This window comes from Ornithorhynchus anatinus, chromosome 2 (genome assembly GCF_004115215.2).
Source record: "Ornithorhynchus anatinus isolate Pmale09 chromosome 2, mOrnAna1.pri.v4, whole genome shotgun sequence".
Lineage (NCBI taxonomy): Eukaryota > Metazoa > Chordata > Mammalia > Monotremata > Ornithorhynchidae > Ornithorhynchus > Ornithorhynchus anatinus.
In genome coordinates, this window is record NC_041729.1 from 116,444,369 (window position 1) to 116,468,303 (window position 23,935).

Genomic DNA, 23,935 nt, shown 5'->3' on the forward strand with positions numbered 1-23,935 from the left:
GAGCCCAATCTGCCACTGCTTCTTTCTGCTTCCACATGCTGGTGCCTTCTGCTACTTTCCAGTGCTGCTATCAGCATGCTTCCTTCTCTGTGTTTGCCCCCGGGTGACTCAGAGCAACCGCCTTTTATCAGCCTTAGGGTAGCTGCTGTGGCCCTATGTGGCAGTCATTGATTGCTCTAGGTCCGTTACTGGGTAGAACAGGAAGAGAAAGTCACACCTCTCTCCATGTTCCACACCCACAGGCCAGCAATCACCTGCCTCAAATAGTGTGCTTCGGTGCATCATGAATCTCTTGTTGTTGTTCACGGGATCACAAACAGTCACTAAAAAGGCAGCACTAAAGCGGCTCACCATAGTAAGCACTTACTATATTCATTCAATTGTATTTATTGCCCTTTGTCAGCTGTGTGACTGTGGACAAGTCACTTCACTTCTCGGTGCCTCAGTTACCTCATCTGTAAAATGGGGATTAACTGTGAGCCTCACGTGGGACAACCTGATTACCCTGTATCTGCCCCAGCGCTTAGAACAGTGGTCTGCACATAGTAAGCGCTTAACAAATACCAACATTATTATTTTTATTGATGGCTTACTTTGTGCAGAGCACTGTACTAAGCGCTTGGAAAATACAATTTGGCAACAGAGACAATCTCTATGCAACAAAGGGCTCAGTCTAGAAGGGGGGGTGACAGACAACAAAATAAAACAAGTAGACAGGCATCAATAGAATCAATATAAATAAATAGAATTTATTTAAATAATTCCTATATGTCAAGGACTGTATTAAGTGCTAGATAGATACAATATATTGAGGGTCAGAAGAGTCCCTGTCTAGCATGGGACTCACAGTCTAAGATGGATCCCTGATTGACATATGAGTAAACTGAGGCACAGAATTTAACTGATTTGCCCAAGATCAAATAAGGAAGATGAGTAGCAGAGCCGAGAACATAATTCAGTTCCTCTCACTCCCAGGCCCATGCTCTTCCCCCAAGTGCTTAGTGCAGTGCTCTGCAACCAAGAAGTACTTAATAAATAGTACTGATTGACTGATTATCCAATATTCCACATGGCTGTTATGATACCCCGGCCAAACATAAAAGCCTGTTTGAGGAGTTCAGTAGTACTTCCTAACTGTCAAACATCAATGAATGGCAGCACAAGATTTTCAATAATGTGGTCATGAGCCCAGAGTTCACCCAACAATCACAACAGTGTTGGGGTGAGGGAGGTTCACTGCACTAGCAAGGAATGAGACCTAAAATGTTATCTCCATGATGTAGATCACATGGAAGGGTGAAAACTGTTGACTCTGCACAGATTTCCAGAAAGGAAAGGTCTCTGGAACTGTGGAAGACATGAAGGAAAGGATTTGCTTTGCAATGCTTCTTTCATTCTTTCTCTTCCCAGAAAGGGAAGAAAATCACACACCATCTCTGAATACTGATTTTCAAGAACATGAAATGGGGCACTACTCTTGATGTTTTCAGACCCAGGGGTTATTTTTTCTACCAGCCACTGCTCCCTCCATAATTACAGCATCACATGAATGTTGGTCAGAATATCTCCAAGTTGGACCCCTGTAAGAGACTTGGTAATATGTACTGTAGTGCTTCTGTGGCTTTGTTATAGAGCGTGTAGTTATTTGATTAGATTGTTGTATTTTTTTTTAAGAAACTTGCATTATGGAAAAATGGAAACTGTTAGTTCAATGAGTAAGGTTTGGTGGTTTGAAGCTATTCATTCATTCATTCAATCTTATTTATTGAACACTTACCTCTAAGTTTTAAATTTTTCGCTATCAATGCTTATGTTAGCATTGTATTTGTATCTAGAAGAATGGTTTATATCTTTGCTACTCATTTTTATATTGCTACATTTAAATACTGCAAATTGCCAAAACTCAAAGAAGCACCAAGTACAATACATTAGAATAGACTGTAAGCTCATGGTGGGTAAGGAATGTGTCTACTAACTCTGTTATATTGTCATAATGTACTCTCTTAAGCACTTAATACAATGCTCTACACAGAGTATTCATTCAATAGTATTTATTGAGCGCTAACTGTGTGCAGAGCACTGTACTAAGCGCTTGGAATGAACAAATTGGCAACAGATAGAGAAAGTCCCTGCGCTTTGACGGGCTTACAGTCTAATGAGTACTCAATAAATGTGATTGGTTGATTATAGTAAGGCAGAGGGTGGGAAACAGTGACATCATGTCCTTTCCATACACATGGATAAAACTTTTTCTTCAATTTCATATCATCGCTTTCTGTCCTTTGGATTACATTCTAGGAGAACAAGATCATTTGTGGGAAGATTCTCCAATTTTTTCTTCATGTTTTATCCAAATTTCTCCATTTAATCAAATATTAGAACAGAGCTTGTGGTTGGTGTGATGACTGGTATTCTCATTGAACATGAGGAAATATTAGAGACTTTCTTGATTAGTCATTTAGCACCAATTATGAAGACAAGCAGGTGAGAGATAGTAGGGTCTAGGATACATTTTGGCTATTTCCTACACATACTATGTCATAGCATACCCATATACCATAGCCATTTTCATATTTTTTTTCAATTGAGTGATTTTATTTTTCAGTATTTGGGGAAATTTATTCCTAATGGAATAAAAATGAAGGGGAGGTGTGCAGGTTGGAAATTGTGTCAAAGGGTTAAAATGCTATAAATACTGTAGAGACAAAAGATTTTTTTCCCCCATATCATATGGCTGAAATATTATTTCTTTACCATTTTTACTGAATGATGTTCTACATGAATAGATCATTGAATGCTCCATTTTTAATTCCATGTAAATTTTAATTACCTATCTTCAACTCCTTCCATTTCAATATGACTTTTCAGGTATCACTTCCTGTATATTGGAGAAAATAAAAACTTTTGATTAAAATTACTTTATTGTTTATTTACCATGAAAATACATATTCCCAATTTCTGAAATTTTCAACTCCCATCACTATTCCTTCAGCTACAAAAACCACAAACTATTCTCTTCTGCTTAGCAAAACTAGCTTTTATACTTTGCTTTTATGAACTGTGAATAATTTTGCAACTTACTGAACTTGAAATGCATTTAATTCTTATGATTCATTGCTTTAGTCAACTCTGGCAAAATAATTTCCTGGCGCTTTCAAGTATTTCCAAATAAAATAATAAAGGGAGAAATTTCCCTTACTCTGTGCTAATGAACAAACAAAATACATAACTTATTTTCCCCACAATCTTTTACATTTTAATTAGAGCTATGAAAAAAATCCTGTTGAGGATGCTCATTAAAAAAAAAGACTAAGGAAACTTTGGTCAGGATAGCACATGCAAGCAAGGGAAAATGCATAAACATGTAGTAGGCATAAGAAACTCAGTAATATAGCCACCAACTCATTGATAGAGTTACTAAATAAGTGGCGATACACCCAGAACAGCTAAGCAAGACAAATATTGCAATGATTTATACTGATATTTAGGATACTGGAAATTTCCAACATTTAAAAATTGTGCATGCCCAGTCTACAGTGCTTGCTCTAGGGCCTTAGTTTTCCCCTTGCCCTTCCCTAAGTAGGCCCTTATTTTCTCTTCTCCCACCTCTTTCTGTGTTGCTTTTGCGCTTAGATTTGCACCCGTTTTTATTCACCTCTCCCTCAGCCCCACAGCACTTACATACAGATCTGTAACTTATTTAGACTGTAAACTCATTGTGGCCAGAAAACTCATCTACCAATTTGGTTACAATTTGGTACTCTCCCAAAAGTTTAGTACAGTGAGCTGCACACAGTAAATGCTCAATAAATATAATAGCTTGATTGATAGTGGAAACATGACCTGAGGTGTGTAATTCTTTCTGCCTAAACTATGAGCATGAGAATAGTCCTCAGGTTTCAGGACCCAGAGTAATCCATAACTCCTGATGAAAGACTCCATTGTCATCATTACCCTCATCATCATCATCATCATTATCATCATCTATCACCTATCATCATTGTCCACCATCATTAAGCAGTAAGTATGTGAGTATATCTGTGTGTGCATTTAGACAGCTTTTTCCCCAACATATGGAATACTGAGGAAAGCTCACAAGTCTTCCAAGATGCCTCCATAATAGTCACCTCTAAGAAGAGGAGAGAACTGGCTGGAAACTATCTATTCACCTTGTTCTCTAAAGAAGGCCAGAATCTAGCTAAAAGATTATGAACAATCAGTCAACAGTGCACTATCTGAATTGCTTTGTGGCTTCAGTTAAAACACAGCAAAAGCAAATATGATTTTTGCAACCCCAAAAGTTTTTTATTGTATTTGTTGAGCATTTACACTTTGCCAAGCACTAGACAAAGCAGTGAGGTAGATATAATCAGTTAAAACAGTTTCTATCCAACAGTTACAATCTAAGAATAAGCACAGCATGCAACTTACCACAGTTTACAGATGAGAAAACAAAGGCCACAAAGACCAGTGGCGAGCTAGCAATATAAAACTAACCTTACCTTTTGTCAGGTTGCCTTGAGATTCAGGAAAAGAACAAAGAATAACACCAAGATCTTTATGACATACTTCTTTACCAGACAAAAGTGAACTGAGAGCAATAGACTAAAGATCTGGGCATTATTCAGTGATTTTGACTGATTTGGGAAATTATTGAGAATTACGATTAGAAATGACAGTAGTAGAAGTATCATGCCTAGTGGAAAGAGCACAGGTCTGGGAGTTAGAGGACTTGAGTTCTGAATCTTGCTCTTCCACTTGCCTGGTGAATGACCTTACTCAAATCAACACTTCTCTGTGCCTCAGTTGGTGATTCAAAACCTGATCTCTCTCCTGCTTAGACTATGAACATCATGTGGGAAAGAGTCTGTGTATCTTATATCAACCTCAGAACTTAGAACAGTGTCTAAGCAATTAACAAATACTATTTTAAAAAGCCTTATGCTACTCTATATTGGGATTAAGTTTGGAATTGAACAGTTCTCCATTACTATTATTGGAATATCATTATTATCATTATTAATTATTATACTATATGTTACTATGAGCTATTGGAAAAAATGCAAGGCTGTGAGATTGGATGTAGTTCTTGTCCCACACTGGGCTCATCAATCATTTTTATGTGCATTCTAAAGATAAAGAAGCTATGGCCAGAAAGTTTAAGTTACTTGCCCAAGGTCAAATTGTAGGCCAGTGCTAGAGTCAGGACTCAAACCTGGATCACCTGACTACCAATCCCTTGCTTTTCACATGTGAAATAAGACTACTTAGTAGTTCTATTTCAGTGCATAGTCAAAAGAATGTACAGATTAGACAAATGCTAAACAGAAATAAAAAGTCCAGCATGGATTTAGGCAGACTATGTAGTAGAAGTAACAACCCTTTGTCATTATGAATGTCTTCAGAGTTTTTGTAGTGTCCACCAATCCTTACTGTTGTGAGGTCTATGCCTAGACCTGTGAGAACAGAAGAACACTTGCCAAATTGTTGAATCTTTGGTGACAGAAGGGACAGCTGAGAATTCTTGGGAGTTGAAACTGGGGTTGGGAATGGGATACTTCTTTCTTTCAACCCACACAGTCTTTTACCAAATCCTTTAGGGTCTACCTTCACAGTATCTCTAGAATATGCTTTTTCTTCTCCATTCAAATAGCTACCATGTTAGTCCAAGAATTTATCATAATCTGCCTTGAGTAATTCATTAGCCTCCTCACCGACCTCCTAATCAGTTCTCTCCCCTCTTGAATTTATACTTCACTCTGCTGCCCAGGGTCATTTTTCTGAAAAAGTATTCAGTACATATCTTCCCACTCCTCAAAAACCTTCAATGGTTTCCTATTCAACTCCTTACCATCAGCTTTAAGGGACTCATTCAGCCTCTCCATCTAACCTAGGATTGAGTCTAGGATCAAATTCTGAAAAAAAGGAAGAAATAAATAAAATTCATTAGAAATAATAATTTCTTTAACTATGAATCTGGAATAAATTTTGAGATTATGAATCAGTTGGGATATGTAGGGAAGGAAGAGAAGGTAGCATGAAATTTGGGTAAACATTTGCCATGTAAAATTATTTTAGGTCAAAATAAATCTTGTATCCTTTAAATATTTACAATTCTAAATTATTCCTGTGTTTTTCCTGAGTTTTGGGACATTCTCCAAATTTTCTATAGCCCCTTCTTGGGGTAGTAGTCAAAAAATGTTGGGAAAGTTTCAATCCTAACACGAGTTTCGTGTAGTGGACAGATCACCGACAGGGGAGTCAGAAGGACCTGGGTTCTAATTCCTACTCCACCTCTTGTCTGCGTTTGGCCTTGGCAAGTCACTTAACTTCTCTGGGCCTCAGTTACCTCATCTATAAAATGGGGATTAAAACTGGGAGCCCCATATGGGACAGAGTCTGTGTCCAATCCGCTAAACTTGTATCTACCCCAGCGCTTAGAACTGTGTTTATAGTAAGCTCTTGAACAAGTACCATAATTATTATTATTATTATGATCACTTGTGTCAAAATGATTATATGGCTGACTTCTCATCACTCACCTTACTTCATCATAAGTGATATTTATTGATCGCTGAGCATGGCAATCTGAAAACTGAATATCTCAGCAGTCATAGCAGACATTTCATTTTCCTGCTCATTCACTTCAGTCTTTTGGTATAACAGAGGAGGGAAGCTTATTGAAGGGATTGAAATATAGAAATATGGCAAGTAATGAACTAGAACTTCTGTCAACTGCAGTTTTGTAGCAGTCACTCCTACTCAGGAAAATGAAAAGGAGTGCAATATATTTACTCTAAGAAATATTCAAGCTAGCTCACCTAAATGATTCACTGATTCCAAATCCAACATTTTGGATCAGTATCACGTTTTGCATTTAGACACACAAACAAATGCACACACACACACACACAACACAAACGCACACACGCACACTGATTTCATTATTGATTCAATTATACTCCTTGCCTATTATTTATAATAAACTTTCTATAAGATTCATTCTCATAAATTATAACCTGTAAAAAAAAAAGGTTGTGTGTGCCTTAAAGTCACTGAATCAACTATTTCTGCAACTATTATTAAAAAGGAATATTGGAAGACTGGGGGCTTCATTGTTTGTTAGGCACAATTGGTGTGTTGCATGATTTTAAAAATAGATGGCCATTAAGCAGATGAATATTTGTCATTCATCTGTAATATAACTATTACTTCAGCTCCCAGAATGAAAATGAGTTATTTGAGTAATATTCTTTTGACCAAATACGAGTGAACAAAATGTCGGCTTCCAATAGTAAGACCAATAACAATCATGTAAGTGAATCAAAGTGAAGTAAATTACAGAATACATAATCAAAACTGCAGTCAAAATTTCAAAATATATTATATCTCTTAAGAAAATAGTGAATTAAATTGTGAAATTCATTTCACCAAGCAATATAGAAGAGGAGTTTATAGCAAACACCAAAGAAATGGTGACATCTGGTTCTGTTTAGGGCTTCGATTTCTGCTTTTCATGGACAGCACTGCATAGCAATGCAGAAAATGGCAGGGATTTTGTTGCCCTGGCAACCAGTGTTGCCATATATCAGAACCCGGGGAGCCGTGGCTACCAGAGAATATTCTGTGAGGTTTAAATGCTCAGGCAATTGTGAATCTGACTGAACTGACAGCACCAACAATATCTGCTTTATATATTTCTTTTGAAAAATTGCCAATCTTTGCACAATTTTCCCAACTAGTGGAGTTTATTTTTAGCATCATTTGTTAAACAAATTTAGACATTCCGTTTATAAATAGCAAGCTCTCATTCACAAACAATTTTTAATAAGGTTAGGAGCTTATTTTTCTTCAGAGAGTTTCTTGTCTGAAAGAGAAAAGTGAGAAAAGAAAGGAAAGGTTTACTGTCAAAACCTAGTGAATCTCAGTTTTTAAAAACTAATTTTGAGAAATGTCAGCCCAAACAAGTCTCAAGAAGCAGATTTCCATCCATATACTGATTTAGATGCTATCAAAAATAGCAAGCTATCATCCTATTATAAGAATCCACTGCATACATGAAATCATGTATTCTCAGATCCCGTTACATTTCTATTTTTGTAGCAGTTAAAATTGCTTTGTTGCGAAGCACAAATATAAATAAAAGAAATTATTGTTTTGTATATCCTATCAACAATTCATTCATTCAATCATATTTATTGAGTGCTTAGGGTGTGCAGAGCACTGTATTAAGCACTTGGGAAATGCAGTATATCAATAAACAGACACATTCCCAGCCCAAAACAAGCTTTTGGTCTAGAAGGGGAGATGAACATTAATATAAAGAAATAAATTGCAGATACATACATAAATGTTGTGAGACTTGGAGGGGGCATGAATAAAGAGAACGACATGTACCCCTTTCATGTAATCAGATATAAAGAGGCAAGAAAGTTAAAAGCAGACCTGCACTTTAAATAGTCAGTGTCTACTTGGGAGATGTTTTGTAAGTTTATCTTATCCTTATTGAAGTAAAATTATTTGAACATTGCCTAATTGATATTTATTTAGCACTTACTGTGCGCAAAGCACTATACTAAGCACTTGATCTTACTTCAGTACATGTGTTCATTCCCTCATTGATTTTTAAAAACACATTATCTTTTCATTTTAATTTTGTTTTTGCATTTATGATATTGGAAAATTAGTGAGATGCATAAATAATTGAAAGAAAGAGGTAATTGCATTAAGGAATTGTCATTTTTTAATCTAGTTTTTCAAATCAGAACAGAAAATGTGTTTTTGCCTCTATTTTCTTCCAAGTGCTTAGTACACTGTGGGTGCTTAATAATAAATACCATTTATTAATTGGTAAAGTCAGTGGTTCCACACCTTATGTGCAAGGATGGAGAAGAGGACAGGAACCTTTAACTAATATTTATTTAACAATTTTTGCTAAAGTCTGGGCAAAATAATTATTCCAATTCATTTTTGCATCTGTACAGTAACAGTTTTGAAATTAATGAGTCAGAGTTTCGTGGCTCAGTGGAAAGAGCACGGGCTTTGGAGTCAGGGCTCATGAGTTCGAATCCCAGCTCTGCCACTTGTCGGCTGTGTGACTGTGGGCAAGTCACTTAACTTCTCTGTGCCTCAGTTCCCTCATCTGTAAAATGGGGATTAAGACTGTGAGCCCCACGTGGGACAACCTGATTCCCCTATGTCTACCCCAGCGCTTAGAACAGTGCTCAGCACATAGTAAGCGCTTAACAAATACCAACATTATTATTATTATTACTACCAAAGTGAAAAACAAATAGGCAAATAGGCAATAGTGAAACCATTTTATTTCACTACCTATATATTTCATAATAAATTATGCTTTGGCACAGAGTTGGGGTTATTTCTCAACTCTACCTTACATATAAATTAATGTATTTCAGTGGAGTCCTGCATCAGATACTTGGAAAGTAATATTATAGGTTTCCACGAAGGGTTTGAGTCATTCTGAGCTATGACGAATTTATCCTGAGAAACGGTTTCTCGGCACCTCCGCCACTTGTATGGTCTCAACTACACAGTCACGGGCCTGGTTACAAGGGATTTGAATCAGGAAAAGGGGAGGGTGGGGAATTCTGCAATCCCTACCCCTGTTTCCCCCGGAGCCATTCAGTGTCCCCCTACCATCCACCTCCTCTTTGTCCTATGGTGGAGCAGGGACTACAGGGTTATGACCACAAACACAATAAACCCATGGGGAGACAGGATGCAGTACTGTGAGGCTTCCAGGGTGGTATGAGGGAGTTTCCCGAATCCCCCAACCCTATTTGTGTCAGATTGTGCCCAAAATTTGTTAACTCTACCAAACAAGATCCTTTCCGCATTAGGAACCAAACAGGAGGCATGGCTCGTTAACGTGTTACAAATCTACCTCTTCAACTGGCTGGAGGATGATTAAATAGGAGAATTGCCTATAATCCCATTAAATACACTTTACACAAATTCACACCTACCACTGCCATTTACTCTACCAAAGTACTCCTCTCATGCCAGAGAAGCTGCAGTGAAGTGAGTAGATTCCTCTTCTTATCTGGTTAAATGCCATATAATCTCCCCAAACCAGTGAACCTTCCAATGTAGTCCATTAATAATTGGCAAATTGAAGGGATGGGGGAAAATGCGATTCTGGATATCTGAATCAGTTAAAATAATTTTTGTAATTACTCCCGTCCTTCAAAGCTTTGAAAGCTTCAATTTCTACCCAGACAAAACAGCAACACTAACCACTGGCTTCCAGTTTCTCTTTCTACAGTCTTGCTCTTACCTAGCTGTACAGTACCCTCTTCCGTTTTACACTGACTTGTAATTATTACGTCCAACATTATTTTCCATGTGTAGCTCACTTACATATCTTCTGTCACCAACCGATTGCTCAAGCCTTTCCTCTGGATTAGAACTCTCTTCTGTAAACCCCACTAAACCTCATAATTCCCACTTTCCTAAAATGGCACCTTCTCCAAGAGGGATTCCTTGTTAATTCTTCCTTCTTCTGGTCATAACAACCTCATTCATCACCTTAGCACTCAGGTGCTAATGTATATTCATTTGTTTCTTTTATGTCACATACCTATGCTCTGGCTATTATGCATAGTATATTTGCCAATTTATGTTCCTATTCCTCCATCCTTATATTTTAAGATCTTTAAAGCACGGATTGTCTCTTATACTTCTCTGGTATGTTCCTGATTTTGTAGTATAATGTGCCGCACTCAGAACATATCAGTGCTGCTGATAATGTATTGGGAGACGATCTAGAGGCAAGGAAGCAAAAAGGAGCAGTAGGACCAGCAGATTATTGGCACCCCCAGGGAAGCAAAATCTTGACTTCCAAATCTGTATAAACCTTGGGAAACTGGGGCCCCACCTCCGTTTCTTATATTCCTTTGGAAATTCTACAGATTGTGTCTAATTGCATTATTTTTTATGTATGTATTTATTTATTTATTTTTTAATTTTGGCTCTCAGCCTTACTCTGGTCCTAACTTCAATTCCACTCTCTATGGTTCAAACCCATGTTTCCGCAGTTCTTGTGTCCTCAACCCTTGTCCCCAAGCTCTAGGTTCTGAGCTGTCTACTTTGTCCTGGCATTTATTGTTTCCTCATTCCTAAATATCATGGCCAGTTTTTTTTTAATGATTCAAATTATATTTTTAAGGACATGCAACATTAAGGTAACGAGTCTGTGTGCTGCCTGCCAGTGAGCTGAGAAAACTTACATTGTGTATATCTGAAGCACATGTGTTCAAATTGTACTGTGCTGGTTTACTCATTCAACATGACTTTATTTTAAAATTTTTGAAATAAAATCCTATCCACTTGTCTGATTCCAGATAGATTATTAAAATCCCTAGGTATGTTCATAGTAAGATTTAGATGCTGTTTCTATGTAAAATATGCCACATTTCAATTAGCAAATTCTGATAGATGTCTGATGCCTTTCCTTATGGAAACCAACTGACAAGAAATCTTCATAATAAGCAAGAAGAGTGAGAGTGAGATAATAAACATTACTTGGTCCAAGAGAAAATTTAATATTTAATTTTGCAAGGTAGCAATGTCCATTATAAGATCATGGGTAGCTCAATAATTTCTTATTCATAAAAGCCTCTTCATATTAAAGTGTTGTAGTCTTATTATTAAAAAAAAGATTGAAAAATATTATTTGTTAACTCATGGGTTAAGGCTTCCTGGAGAAGGATTATTTTACCATCTCTCCTTTTACTTGGTAATTTAGCATATTCCAGCCTTCAAAGAGTTACTCACTCCTTGCCAGAGTTTTAAATGACAAAGTCAACACCAAAACCTTCTGAAAAACAATGTATGAGATTCATTCTTGGCCACCAATACATGAGTAGAGAAAATCAAAAGATTCTTTCTTAAATTAATGGCTTGCCTGTCCTCTAGATACAAAGTTGAGAAGAACCTCATCTACCTCCTTTCTCAGATACTTCCCTAGAACCATTGACATCTATGGTTGCCCCTGCAACACGCTTCCTCTGTGTCTTCAAAAATGGATTTGGGAATCTGTTGAAGCATAAATTCAGTTGCTGTCTCTGCCCAACTAGAACAAATTGTTACTGTATGTGTCACTAAACTGACCTTTTACCCTTAATGTTGTTACACGGTCAGGATTCAGCTTGGCTGCAATATAATGTAAGTCAGCAATTTAATTTGTGTTTTATTTATCCATGTGTTAGTTCAATGTTCTGTACACAGTTGATTCTCAATAAATGCTATCAATTGATTGATTACGAGGTCCTTATGGAAGACTGAAAACTATGGAAGGAGTGGGGAAAGTACGGTGATGACCGTGGGACTATCGTAGGTTATGGTTAAAAAGGCAAAAATATGCAGGAGAGTTTGAGCTTGCAGAATATAGGACTAGATTGTAATATTCTTGATGGTAGGGATTTTGTGTACTAAATATATTTCACTAACCCAATTGCTTAACACAGTGCTCTGTATACACAGTAAGAATCAGTAGTACTGATTGATTGATTGATTCATTCATTCATTCAATAGTATTTATTGAGCGCTTACTATTACTATGTGCAGAGCACTGTACTAAGCCCTTGGAATGTACGAATCGGCAACAGATAGAGACAGTCCCTGCCCTTTGACGGGCTCACAGTTTAATTGGGGGAGACAGACAAGAACAATGGCAAGGCAAGAGTCAAGGGGAAGAACATCTCATTAAAACAATAGTAAATAAATAGAATCAGGGTGATGTATATCTCATTAAACAAAATAAATAGGGTGATGAAGATATATACAGTTGAGCGGATGAGTACAGTGCTGAGGGGATGGGAAGGGAGAGGGGGGAGGAGCAGAGGGAAAGGGGGTAGAAGAGGGTTTAGCTACGGAGAGGTGAAGGGGGGGTAGAGGGAGCAGAGGGAAAAGGGGAGCTCAGTCTTGGAAGGTCTCTTGGAGAAGGTGAACTTTTAGCAGGGTTTTGAAGAGGGGAGAGAATTAGTTTGGCAGAGGTGAGGAGGGAGGGCATTCCAGGACAGTGGGAGGACGTGGCCCAGGGGTCGACGGCAGGATAGGCGAGAACAGAGGATGGTGAGGAGGTGGGCGGTAGAGGAGCGGAGCGTGCGGGGTGGGCAGTAGAAAGAGAGAAGGGAGGAGAGGTAGGAGGGGGCAAGGTGATGGAGAGCCTTGAAGCCTAGAGTGAGAAGTTTTTGTTTCGTGCGGGGGTTGATAGGCACCCACTGGAGGTTTTTAAGAAGGGGAGTGACATACCCAGCGCATTTCTGCAGGAAGATGAGCCAGGCAGTGGAGTGAAGAATAGACTGGAGTGGGACAAGAGAGGAGGAAGGGAGATCAGAGAGAAGGCTGACACAGTAGTCTAGTCGGGATATTATGAGAGCCTGTAGCAGTAAGATAGCTGTTTGTGTGGAAAAGAAAGGGAGGATCTTGGCGATATTATAAAGGTGAGACTGGCAGGTCTTGGTAATGGATTGGATGTGTGGGGTGAACGAGAGAGCCGAGTCAAAGATGACACCGAGGTTGGGGCCCGGAGAGACGGGAAAGATGGTCGTACCATCCACGGTGATAGGGAAGTCAGGAAGAGGACCGGGCTTGGGAGGGAAGATGAGGAGCTCAGTTTTGGTCATGCTGAGTTTTAGGTGGCGGGCAGACATCCAGGTGGAGACGTCCTAGAGTCAGGAGGAGATACGAGCCTGAAGGGAGGGGGAGAGGACAGGGGCAGAGATGTAGATCTGTCCGTCATCTGCGTAGAGATAGTAGTTGAAGACGTCAGAGAGGATGAGTTCACCAAGGGAGTGAATGTCTGGTCTGATAAGAACACCACAGGAGAGACAGGTTGCAGTATATATGCAGGGCAGTGGTGAATCATACCTTTATAGTCTGCTGTTTCTCTATCTGTACTTTATTTTAATATCAGTTTCTGTCCATGAGACTGTAAGCTTCTTGGGGCTATCAGGTCAACCAACTCTACTGTACTCTTTCAAGTGCTTAGTACAGTGCTCTGCACACAGTAAGTGCTCAGTAAATATGATTGAATAATGATTGAATCAACATTACTGTATTGTACTCTCTCATGGATTTACTACCATTAATTGATTGAGACTGTGCCTAGGAGAAACGTCGGCAGAACAGGAAAATCTGTGAGCAACTGGTGGTAATTTTATCATAAAATCTGTATTGTGTCTGTGTGACAGCGCAATAAGTAAAAGATTTAAGAATAAGTAAAAAAATAAGTAAAAAGGGTTTCATAGAACCCCCTCAAGATGATCTCTGCTGGTCATCTTTTGGACCGTTTGGGCATCATCATTTGCTATAAAGTCATCCAGTAAAACTACAGACAGAGCCTCTTTATCTTCCTCAACTCCACTTTTTGATAGCCACTTAAACTCATGATGATAATTAAGATCCTTCAAACTAAAAGATTTAATTCGTCCCTTCATCATCATCACTTTTCTCATTGCATCTGGCAATTGTCAGTCTTGTTAGTCACTGCTAGTCTGAACAAACTGAGGTGGGTATTGTCTTCTGCACAAGCCCTCACAGTGATTCCTGTGGTTTGGTCAGTGACAATTACAGCCTTGCTCCCACCTGTAGTTGAAAAGCATCACAGAATGCAAGTTCGTTGAGGGAATTTGAGTATAAGGCCAATAACCTAGGCCAATCAATTACCAAGTCTGCCTGCCTAGATGAATCTTTTCAAGATGCATCATGACCTAGTGGAACAAGCATGGGCCTGGGAGTCAGAGGACCTACGTTCTAATACTGGTTCCACCACTTGTCTGCTGACAAGTCACTTAATTTTTCTGTGATTCATCTACCTCATCTGTAAAATGGGGAGTAAGACTGTGAGTCTTGTGTGGAACAGGGATCATGTCCAACCTGATTATATCATATCAGCCCATCTCTTAGTACAGTGCCTGGGACAGAGTAAGTGTTTAACAAATACCATTCTAAAAAAAAGAAATCTCCTTTGAACTGAACGAACTATTTCAACTGGAAATCTTTCCTTTCTGCAATACAAAATAAAAATTGTTTCAAAAGAAGCATTTTGCCCAAATTGTCTTCTCAGGTCAGGCATATTTTGCAAATGATTATCCTAAACAATTTGCTCTGTTCTGATCCTTTCCAAATGAATTGTTATTGTTTTAGGTAGGCAAAGGCTAAAGATGTGTTCTTTAAGATGACAATTAAAGAAGAGAAAATGTTCACATCTAATTTCAAAAGAACAATACAACCAAGCATATGTAATCTGAAAATGCTGAAAATATCAGTGAAAATGATCATAGCTTTTTCAGAAACACTACTTGGGAGTTGCTTCATCTGAAGACATTAGTCATATGAATCTCAATGTGAAGACATTAGCATAAAAACTGAAATTGAAGTGAAGAAGAAATCATGTGCATTCAGCTCCTGATAAAATAAGGCATGATTCTTTTGTCATAAAGATAGAATTTGCCAAGTATTGTGCTTTTGAGAAAGCTGGAGCTTCCAAAGAGGATTTTAAAAGGTTTTCTAGTGACTTTTCTCCCACATTTGTTCCAAGAACAGTCAGAAGATTGTCAGATTGAGTAGGGGAGAGGGGAGTGGGTAATATGCAATTCTACTGCCAACTGAAAAAGGCATATTATTTTGTCACAAAATTTCAGTATTTCAAAATATTATACCTGGAAAACTTTACTTAATCTCAAAGAAAGAACATTTAAGTGAGAAGCATTGTTATTGTGGGGAGATTTTTGTAGTATTCTAGAAAATTCAGTATAATGTCTATTTGTAATTATCTTAGGTTTCACTCAGCTTTATCTTGTAATTATTCTGTTGCCCACTTGCAGACAATTATGTAATGTTAATTTATTTATTTAGTAACAAATGGACCTTGCATGTTGGCTGTTTCATGGTCTCTCAGCTTTATCTGAATCTGACTTTAGTTTCAGAAGGACGGTTTCTATGGTAACTATTACAATCTTTAATAGACATGCTACCTGAGAAAAACAGAATGGAAGAAGCAATAGATATTCACTATCAATCAATCGTATTTATTGAGTGCTCATTGTATGCAAAGCACTGTACTAAGCCTTAAGAGGGTACAGTATAACATTGTAACAGACACATTCCCTGCTCACGAGCTTACAGCCTAGAGGCATTAATTATAATAAATAAATAAATTACGGATATACACATAAGTGCTGTGGAGCTGGGAGTAGGGATGAATAAAAGGAGTAAGTCAGGCCAATACGGGAGTGGAAGAAAAGGAAAAAAAGGGTTTATTCTGGGAAGTTATCTTGGAAGAGAAGTGCCTTCAGAAGGCTTTGAAGAGTAATTTATCTGTCAGATATGAAGAGGGAGGGAGTTCTAGGCCAGAGGCAAGAAGGACATGGGCAAGAGGTCAGCAGCAAGATAAATGAGGTCCAGGTTAAAGTGAGTAGCTTGGCACTAGAGGAGTGAAGTGTGTGGGTTGGGTTGTAGTAGAGTAGCAAGGTGAGGTAGGAGGAGTTAAGGTTGATGGAGTACTTTAAAGCCAATTGTAAGAAGTTTCTTTTTGATGCGGAGGTGGATGGGCAATACTTAGAGGTTCTTGAGGAGTGGGGAGAGTGGTAGTCTAATATATATGGATTTGAGGATGTTGCGGGCTTGGGGAGGATGTGGGGAAGGGATCAGTGACATGATAGATGAGATTGAGTCAGGGCAAGTAAATTGGCACTATAGTGTGCAGGCAGGAGTTTAGTAGGCACTCAGTGAGGTGAGGTAGAATGGGTGAGCTTATTGAGTGCTTTAAAGCTGATGGTAAGGAGTTTCTGTTTCATGCAGAAATGGAGGGGCAGCCATTGGTTCTTGAGGAGTGGAGAATCATGGACTTGATGCTTTTGTTGAAAAATGATTTGTGCAGCTCAGTGAATTATGCACTGTACTGGGGACAGAGAAGAGGCCAGGGGATCAGGAAGGAGGCAAATGCAGTAGTCAAGGAGGGATAGGATAAGTGCTTGAATCAGTTGGGTGGCACTTTGGATGAAGAAGGGCTAATTTTAGCAATGTTGTGAAGGTAGAGCTGACATGAATTGGTGTCAGATTGAATATCTGTGGGTGGAATGAAAGGCATGAGTTTGAAGATAGTGCCAAGGTTACAGGTTTGTGAGATAGAGAGGTTAGTGGTATTGTCTACAGTGATAAGAAAGAAATGTGAAGGACAGGGTTTGGGTGAGGAGATAAGGAGTTCGATTTTGGACTTGTTTAGTTTGGGGTTTTAGTGGGAATTTCAAGTAGGGATGTCCTGAAAGCAGGAGGAAAAGTGAAATTGCAGTGAAGGAGAGAGGTCAGGGCTGGAGATGCAGATTTTGGAATCATCTGGATAGAAATGATAGTGAGTGAATTAATTCTCCAAAAGGTTGGTGTAGATGGAGAATAGAAGGGGACCTAGAACTGTGTCTTGAGGGACCCCCACTGTCAGAGGGTGGGAAGCAGAGAAGGAACCAGAAAACAAAACAAACCAAAACAAAAACTGAAGAGTGTTGAGAGATAGGATGACAACCAAGAGAGGACAGTGTCAGTTAATCCAAGGATGGGTAAAGTTTCAGGAGGAGGGGATGGTCTACAGTGTCAGAAAGGCAGCACAGAGGTCTATTCATTCGTTCAATAGCATTTATTGAGCGCTTACTATGTGCAAAGCACTGTACTAAGCGCTTGGAATGTACAAATTAGCAACAGATAGAGACAGTCCCTGACCACTGACGGGCTTACAGTCTAATCGGGGGAGAAAGACAGACAAAAACAATAGCAATAAATAGAATCAAGGTGATGTACATCTCATTAACAAAATAAATAGGGTAATAAAAATATATACAATTGAGCGGACGAGCACAGTGCTGACGGGAGGGGAAGGGAGAGAGGGAGGAACGGTGGGAAAGCGGGAAAAGAGGGCATAGCTGAGGGGAAGTGAAAGGGGGCGATGTCACCCGTCGCCCGGGACAAGTTCTTTCGGAATTGGCGCGGCGAGAGAGAGAGAGAGGCCGGAGATGGAAAAACCTGAGTTTTGTATAGAATTTATTCCGCGGGGCGGGTTGAATTTAATTAATTATTTAGACGCGACAATCGGCTTTCCCTTTCGGGGGAAACATGGTGTGAAAGCTTCCCCTTTCGTAGGAATATGGAGTTAGAGCTTCCCTAACAGGAGGAATACACTGGCATGTTACTCGCGTGTGGGCGGACACCCGAGCCCACTTATGATTTACTCACAACGTGGTGAGGCGGCTGGCTCCCACCATTTGCTCGCCCCACCTAGGAGGAATCCATCTTTGCATTAAATACACTTATGCGTTAAACACTAATGAGTTACCTACACTTATGCGTTAAACCCAGTTATGCATTACCCACTTATGGTTACTGGCACTTGGTGAGGTGGCTAACTCCCACCCTGTTCACGTCCCACTCGGGAGGTACCCACTTAGACATCAAATCCACTTATTTGCTACTCGCTCTTGGTGAGGTGGCTAGCTCCCACCTGGTTCACATCCCCCTGGGGAGGCACCCACTTATACATCAAATCCATTTTAAAGGTTACATACCCATGGTGAGGCATCTGGCTTCCAACCCCACAAGCTCTCAGCAGGAGAGGACACTCACCCATCTCACGGCTCCTCACTTGGTGCAGGCAGAGCGGCCTTCTCATGCTCTGGACAGAGGTGACCCACAGCCGGCTGCTGCAAGTCCCATTCCTCTGCACAGAAGGTTAGGGCGGCAGGTATTTATTACCTGTGCCCTTAGTCCATTCCAGCTTCTGGCCTCAGTTTATCCAAGCTCTGCCCTCCCCCCTCCTCCATTCCTAATTTGATTGGCATGGGGGCGAGGGGCACCTTCTGTATTCCCAGCTTGGGCTGTCAATCTGGCAGTTTCGGTTGTGGGGGCAGTGTCCCACCCTGACTTCTGAGTTCCACCTGCTGGCTCTGGAGGTCACGAGGTAGCATTTGACCTTGAGATGGTCGGTACCCTAGGGTCACCTGGGACACACCACCCCTTGGCCCTCGCCATCCATGCCCACCCGATATCACCCCTTCCTACGTCCCCTCCGGGTCGTGTGGTGGTGGGGTGGCACTGGAAGCCGTGCCTTCCGGTGCTGTCCCTCCCCTGACCACATAGACCGATAACCTCCCTGGCTTGCCACGGGAACCAGGAAAGCAAATCCATGGGTCGGGGCAGAGGACGGTTCCTATCCCATGGCCAGGGCCAACAGAAGGCAGCTTCCCCCACTGCCCTTAAGGCATGCGAATAGGAGATATGGAGTTATGGAATGTGGTTGGTAGACCACCATGGCTTTGAGGCACTGCACTGAGGTAAGGGGCCAGGGATGGATGGAGTAGAAGCCTCCAGATTTGTTGAGAAGAATTTCATTGGTTACCTTAGAGGGGGTAATGGAGTTAAGAGGTGGAAGCCAGATTGGAGGGGATCTATGACAGAATTGGAGGAGAGGAAGAAGAGGCAGCAGGTGTAAACAACTCCCTCAAGACATTTTCAAATCATTAGTAGAGGTTTACAATCCAACAGTGGAAACAGGTACAAATAATTTATATATAGGAGGAAGAAGAGAATGGAAAGAAAATATCAAAGTGCTCCAATAGAACTTGTATTAATATATACATATGTGCTATGAGTGGCCATCCTCCTGCATGTAAATAGAAGACTATATCAAAGGTTACAGCCCCTATTGTTGATTATAATTTAATCCCGATGGAAAAAGGTATTCTGCCTTATCTATATTTTGTGGCTGATTCACATGGGAGAATCTCAAAATTAATTTCAAAATGTAGGAAACAAGGCCTAAATATAAAGATATTAATTTTGTATCTTAGCCATCTTTCAGGAGAAAATGTCAAGCAAGTAAGAAAGCAAGTAACTTTTTTGAAGTTTCAATAAAACCAATGTTAACAAACAAAAAGATACTTTCTAAAATGACAGGAATAATTGTAAAGTATCTGTAGCAGTTAAGTGGACTCAACGTTGAATGCTTAAACAAATCCAAAAAAGATAAAGCCCTGAAAAATTCAAATTAAAAAAACTTAAGACGATGAAACATTGGCTCCAATTTTATGGACAATTGAGCTGTATCTATCTGATGACTTAGCAGTTTGAATGCAACATTCAAATCACATTAAACTATACTTGATTATTCATTTAGTAAGATCAGTATAGTTCTATCCATTCACCTAATCTTGAAGAGTGAAGATCAACTTGGATAAATAGATGTGGCAAAAATTGATTGAAAACTGAGTAAATGATAACTATGGAGCTAGGTGGAAGTTTCAAATCAAAGGATACTAGTTGTATATTTTTAATTTTACTTTAATAAAATTCCAAACTAGTTGGAATTGTTTATATGTGGAAACATATGTGTCTCTATCACATTACAGACTTCTTTTGCTCTAATTCATACTTTCCCTATTAAAAAAAAGTTCCCAAAATTAAAGGATCAGAAGCTATTAAACCTTTGGTCTTGTCTCAGGAGTACTATTCTGCTTAAGCTTCAGAAGGCTCAGAAAAAGCTTCATTAAGCAAGCTGGGTGGGCAAACCACTTCTATATGGATGACTCCCAAGTCTCCCTCACTTAGTTCCAACCTTTCTTCATCTTTGCAACCTTATATCTTCACATGTGCCTAGGAAATTTCTACATGTATGTCCCACCAGTATCCCAAGTCCAACATGCCTGGAGCTGGATTACTCAGTTTCACTTTAAAAATCCTTTTCTCCACCTAATTTTCTCATTCCTATTGACATCATCACCATCCTCCCTGCCTCAATTCATCTCACTCTTTCAACTAATATATTCATTCAGTTAGTAAAACCTGTTGGTTCAACATCTCTAGAATCCATCCTTTCCTCTACATTCAGACTGCCACTATGCTGGTCCAAGGACTTGCCACCCTCCGACTTGAGTTCTTTGATATTTAATTCAGATATCATGAAGAGATAGTGGGGAAATATGATGAAGGAGGATAAGAAATTGAGAACTTTTGGAAGTAGAGCCTCCTCAAAATAGAGATACAGAAAATCAAAATTGGCATCTCAGAGGACCTGTCCTTTAACACTGAAACAAAAGACAGGTCACATACATTAAGAGCTTAGGACATAGAACACCAGCATAATCCTTAGAAGTAGTCAGGACAAAGGTCCATTAACTTGTCATGTCCTTTTAGAGTGAAGGGACTGTGCAGCCTCTAGGCACAAAGACAAAGCAGAAAGCAGTGACAGATCTACAAAGAGCTGTCAACATCTATGCACAGTGTGAAAATAACTTTTAACCTTCATGGCTACACTTGATCACTTCGTAGGAACATTCATATGATCATCTTCAAATACAAAAGTAGATTTTTAAAAAACTTATTTTTGAGTTGAAAGGTGTTTGTCAAATGCCATTCTACAGACAATTCACAGACAAAACAAATGAAATGTGAAAATCAACATGTATGAAAACCAAAGTTTGTTTAATAATAATAATGATAATAATAATAACTTTGGTATTTGTTAAGTACTTACTATGTGCCAAGCACTGTTCTAAGCACTGAGGTAGATACAAGGTATTCAAGTTGTCCCATGTGGGGCTCACACACTTAATCCCCATTTTTCAGATGAGGGAACTGAAGCCCAGAGAAGTGAAGTGACTTGCCCAAGGTCACACAGCTGATAAGTGGTGGAGCCGGGAGTAGAACCCATGACCTCTGACTCCCAAGCCCGTGCTCTTTCCACCAAGCCACACTGCTTCTCTTAAAGAGATTATTCTTAAAAGTTTATCTTAAAAGTGAAAGAAGTGCCCAGCTAAGTGCATAACTGAGGTAACTAATTTCAACAGGTGAAAAGAGTCAGATATAAAAATTGAAACTCAGAACCATGAGAAGATCATTATCAAAGTGTAAAATTAATTTACATACAAGATAAAGCTTTCAGAGTACTCTGAAGGCCATTCAAAAGAAAAAAATCACAATTATCTCCAAAAATGAAAGCCAGGAAATTATCTTACTAGTGAAATAATTTTAACTCTTTAATTCAGCCAAAGAATTATGACCAAATGTCATAGCCACACTCAAGGAAAGTCCAACACAAGCTCTCTCAGACTATTCCTTTTACCGTACTATACTAGGGTTCCAATGTCCAATTTTCACAAAAAGGAAAAAAGAAATATTTCAAGAGAATATTGTCTCATTTCCACTTCACAAAATATGAGAAACTGATAAATAGTGAATATGATGGCTGCTTAAACATTATCATATGAACACATCCCCTTTTCCTTCCTCCTGTTTATAAATGAATGTATTGACTGTGAGCTCACTGTGGGCAGGAAATGTGCCTACCAACTCTATTATATTGTATTCTCTGACATGCTCAGTACAGTGCTCTGCACACAGTAAGTGCTCAGTAAATATATTTGAGTGATTGACTATCTATCCTGCTAGATTTTAAGTTCTGTAAGGGCAGTGATCATAACTGCTAACTCTATTGTATATTCTAAAGCTCTTAGTATAGTGCTCTATAGGTGTTCTAATCTAGTGGTCTAGTAGGTGTTCAATAAATACTATTAATTGAAAGATGGCTTTGGAAAATAATGTGAATTTATAGTCTTCTATTCAGTTAGTCCATGAGCCAACAGCATTTCCTGAGCATCCACTGTCTACAGGTCACTAAATTTTTGAAGTGCTGTATAATTGAAATTGAGATGTGTGTATGTGATGTTACCAGTGTTCTCAGATCTAAATCTTGGCTGAAAAGACCCCAAATTTTCTTGAGTAGCACTGGGTCCTCGGGCAACCTCCACAGGATCCTAAAGTGCTCCATTTCTCCATTTCTTCTAAAGCAGGTTTAGGAGCACTGCACTGCAAGGTTCGTGCAGGTTTGGGGAACTTCTCCACACTGTTCTCCAAGTTCCTGCACCCTTATCACTACCACAGTACTTCAAGCCGAGATATTTCCCTGAAAGTAAATTGGTTATTAGGGGCTAACCTACTTCCATCCCACCAGATGGTTGAGAGAAGCTCACAGAAGAAGTGTTCCTTCCTACTCCCATGGCTTCCCAAGTTCACATGTCAGCCCGGCACCTGGAGGTACTTCTCCAGCCCTACCTTAGGAAGATACCAAAGGTTTTTTACTTGGTAAAACAAAAAATAATTCCAGTTCAAACCATGTTTCCCCAGGACCCTTTGTACTTCTCTGTGAACATCCTAGAACTCACATTCCTCTGAATCTTTTTGAGGCATCACAGAATCCAGTCTCATCCTCTCCAAATTGCTTGGTTGCAAGGTGTCTTTTCTTCTTTTCTTCCCCTCAGGGGCAGAAGCCTTGCTCCTCCAGAGTCTTAGCCACTGGATTGAAAGCCTCCAGGGTATGCTAGCCTCTCTAACGATTCTCTCCACTTCCTCCCTGTCATCTGGGGTCTATGGCATGAGTTCTCCATGTGTCCTGCTCTCTCAGGAACATGGTTCACCTCCCTTACCTCCAAGGTATCCAAGGAATTTCTTCACCACCTAGCTGCCCCGCCCCCCTCAATTCCTAGTTATCACCTAGTGTAGATTCAAGGAAGGCAGCCACATAATCATTCTCCTGGCTTCTTCCTCCCTCTCCCAAGTATAGGGCCAACTGGACTGGCTGTCACAGTGTTTTGCTTGTTTTGTCTTAGAGAAAAATAGCTATTACATTCTGGCAACAAGAATATCAGGGCAATAAAAGAATAGTGATCATTCAAGAATATTAAGAAATCAAGTTCATTAAGAACACAGAAACTTTAGGGGGACTATTATTTTGAGTACATATAGAACAGTCATTAAATGCTCACCAAAACTGAAAATTTGCTATAGTGGTAAGAAAGCAGTTACCTTTTTGGATTATCATCCTTCCTGGAAACAGGATGGATTCAATGGATTTTCAAGTTTCCTTCCA

At 39.4% G+C, this 23,935-nt stretch overlaps 1 long non-coding RNA gene across 2 annotated transcripts; it reads right to left on the minus strand.

Moving 5' to 3' along the window:
• Positions 1-2,790: 2,790 nt before the first annotated feature.
• LOC103170410 lies at positions 2,791-7,552 on the minus strand. 2 transcript variants are annotated; one of them, XR_486149.2, is made up of 3 exons: positions 7,432-7,552; positions 5,852-5,915; positions 2,791-2,878 (listed from the first exon to the last, which is right to left on the minus strand). It is a non-coding gene; the product is annotated as an uncharacterized LOC103170410 (long non-coding RNA). The 2 variants fall into 2 exon arrangements; XR_005661216.1 differs by lacking the exon at positions 7,432-7,552 and adding an exon at positions 6,543-6,665.
• Positions 7,553-23,935: the final 16,383 nt, after the last annotated feature.